Source organism: Podarcis gaigeae, assembly GCF_964106915.1.
Source record: "Podarcis gaigeae genome assembly, chromosome: 15".
Taxonomy (NCBI): domain Eukaryota; kingdom Metazoa; phylum Chordata; class Lepidosauria; order Squamata; family Lacertidae; genus Podarcis; species Podarcis gaigeae.
The window spans coordinates 37,246,615-37,249,911 of NC_139692.1; the positions used below are offsets into that span (position 1 = coordinate 37,246,615).

The 3,297-nt window shown below is 49.3% G+C and overlaps 1 pseudogene across 1 annotated transcript; it reads left to right on the forward strand.

Moving 5' to 3' along the window:
• The first annotated feature begins 677 nt into the window (after positions 1-677).
• LOC310832804 (PEST proteolytic signal-containing nuclear protein-like) lies at positions 678-1,799 on the forward strand (annotated as a pseudogene). Its single transcript has 2 exons — positions 678-1,180; positions 1,429-1,799. The product of its transcript is annotated as a PEST proteolytic signal-containing nuclear protein-like (transcript).
• The last annotated feature ends 1,498 nt before the right edge of the window (positions 1,800-3,297 follow it).

The following is a 3,297-nucleotide window of genomic DNA, read 5'->3' on the forward strand; positions in this document are numbered from 1 at the left end:
TAGTGTGAACTTCTCCTCACATGCAAATGCTTATATGCAATTTTGCACATTTTTGCAAAGCCATTTCCCCCAATCATGGCCTTTTTGCATGTTATTTTCATCCACAAAGGTATTTTTATGCACGCACTTTGCCCTCGCGCATGGATTTTTGTGCACGTTGGCAGACAGGAGAACTGTGCTGGAAAACTCAGGAAGAGCAAATCTAGAAGGAGGGCTGCGTTTTGGTTCGATGTGTTGTTACAGAAAGTGCCGCTTAGGTTAGACCTGCCTTTAAATGCAATTTGAATCGAATTTCTTCCCCATTTCTACTTGGGTACAAATTTTGCTTCTGGGCCAGTGAAGATGGCAGTGGGTCCAGCCACAAACTGGGAACCAGGAACCTTAGCCCTTGTGGGTGCCTCCCCTAGCCTGTTCCTGGCCTTCAGGATTCTCCCCATGCTGAACACCTTCACCAGCCACACTTTATACCCAACCTTGGGTGTTTTCTTGCCTGGCTAGAGAGGCTACACAGCTGGCTGGAGGGTGTGTGTGTTTATAGAAATCAGCCTGCCATAAAAAGATAAAAATATAGATGTGTTGCTCCACCTACCTTTGCCCCTGGCCCTGTTGTCATGTGACTATTCCCCAGAAGGAAATGTTTACATCAACTTGAGATGGATGCAAACCTGTGGGTTTTTCCAAAGGTTAAAAATGGGGTGTGGACCTGGACTCAGGACACCCTTGACAAACACCCCTAGCCCACCAACAGGAGGGCACTGCAAATCAGTGTAACATAGTCAAAGCCTACACAGAAGTAGCCCCAAATCTCAATTCACAGCTGAGCCAAAAAAGCTGCATGTTTGACGTCAGGAGCCGGAATCAGGAGTAGGTCAGAAATAAAAAACATTGGGGGCAAAATGGCAGACGGCAAAGGAGGCGACATGAAGCTGAAGCGGCCACTTCTTGACGGAGGACCCGAAGAAGGAGGCAGAAAAACCTGTGAAAACTAAGACTGTTCTTTCCAGTAATGGAGGGGAAAGTTTGAGTCACAGTGTGGAGAAGTCAGCAGCTGATGAAGGAACTGACGACCTCGACGCAAAGCCTGCTCCTGCCAAAATGTCTGAGTTCGGGTTTGCCATTGGCACACAGGTTTCGAAGGAACCAACTGCCTGAGATATCCATCAAGCTCGGAGCAAATACAGTGGTTCCTCCGGTTACATACGCTTCAGGTTACATATGCTTCAGGTTACAGACTCCGCTAACCCAGAAATAGTGCTTCAGGTTAAGAACTTTGCTTCAGGATGAGAACAGAAATTGTGCTCCAGTGGCAGCAGCAGCAGCAGCGGGAGGCCCCATTAGCTAAAGTGGTGCTTCAGGTTAAGAACAGTTTCAGGTTAAGTACAGACCTCCGGAACGAATTAAGTACTTAACCAGAGGTACTACTGTAAACCTAAAGAGCCTACTCTAAGCCTAGCTCCAAAAACACTTTCTGTAGCAGCAATCTTCAATGGAGATGAAGATAGTGAACCTGAACAGAGGCTAAAATGTGCATGAAGAACGTTGGAAGGGATGCTCCCAACTTCAACAAAGGAAATCATGGGTATTCTGAAAACCAGAAGTTATGGGAACGGAACATGGAATCTCACCTTGGAAATGTCTTTGATCATGACGACTAGTTGTGTATTGAGATCTGAGTGTCGTGAGAAGAGGGAAGGTATGGTATTAAAAGAACAGTTTCCTTTTTTTAGAGTGGTATATTGCTATTTTGGGTGCCACTTTTAAAAGTTTCTACGTTGCGCACAAAAAAGCTGAGTTTAAAAGTACAGTGGTACCTCTGTCTTGTCTTGTCTCTCTTTGCTCCACCCTCTTCACACCTCTTCTGGTTCTGGGAGCTTCGGGTGGAGAGGAGCTGGTTGCAGCAGCAGGAGCAGACTCCCTGGATTCTTCAGCAGCCAACCTCACCTCTGCCTTTTGGCCCTTGTCCTCTCCAGCCTCCTCTTCTGCCCCTGAGTCTGGACTGCTCTCTGCCACAGTCTCTTCCTGCTCACTAAACCCTGTTGCTCTTCAGCTTCCGACACTTCCTCCCCCGAGTCTGCCCCCCTCTTCTCCCACTGGATCATCATCCTACCACCAATCTCCTGGCTCTGAGCCTTCTTCCCCTGGGGTGTCCCTTGGGGGTTCCCCATCTGGTGCCTCCCACCACTCCTCTGCATCCAGCTAGACTAGCCTGTGGTGAGTGGAGCCCATTGAGGACTGGTTGGGAAGAAGGTGGGGAACCCAACAGCAGGGGGCGCCACAGCCAACGACAGGCAGAGGCAGCTGATTCTAGTTTTGTCCCCATCCTCCTCCTCCCTGCTGAGTTCTAGCCTGTGGTGAGTGGAGCCCATTGAGGACTGGTTGGGAAGAAGGTGGGGAGCCCAACAGCAGGGGGCGCCACAGCCAACGACAGGCAGAGGCAGCTGATTCTAGTTTTGTCCCCATCCTCCTCCTCCCTGCTGAGTTCTACAAGTCCAATACTGAGGCCAAGGAGCAGGAAGCTGACCAGCCGCTCTTTGGGCTGGATGTCAGTAGGCAAGCAGAGGAGAGGCTGTCTCTGGGCTTTCTGAGGCTGGTGGGGCACAGCCCCATTTGCCCTGATGGGCCAGCCTCTGCTTCTTATACCTCCTGCTTTAAACAGACCGATGATGCATGGGGAATCCAATGCATAAGTCCTCTTCTCCTCCCCTCGAAAGAGTTAATTTGGTGACCCAAATATGGAGACCCATTTTGAAGTTGCTGGAAATTGCTTTTTAATCCTGGCTCTCGAGGATTGTCTCCGAAACCATCTGCCACGCGCCAAGGGTGGCGGTGGCTGGGTTGTTGTTATTCCTGAAGACTTTCAGTCCTGTCAAGAGTCCTGTTCTTCGAGGCCTTTGTTCAGCAAACAAAGGCATCGAAGTGGGGGGGGGGGGAGACGACTGCAAAACCATCATCGGCTGGTGGGTGTGCACCCTCTCCTGCACGCACAAGGAAAGAAGAGGGAAAGGTTAGCATCCATTTTGAAAATGATCACCTGACTTTAAGCAGCATACTTAGGTCCTAGTCTGTCCCAAACACACCACAGATGTTGGCCACATCCGTGCCATGCAATGGAAGCAACATGATACCACTTTAAAGAGTTGTGGCTTCCCCCAGAGAATTTTGGGAAGTGTAGTTTCATAAGGCTGCTGAGAGGTGTTAGGAAACTCCTGTTCCCCTCTCAAAGCTACAGTTCCCAGAATGGTTTTAACAACCAATCCATAGCTGTCAATATTTCCCATTTTTTAAGGGAAATTCCCT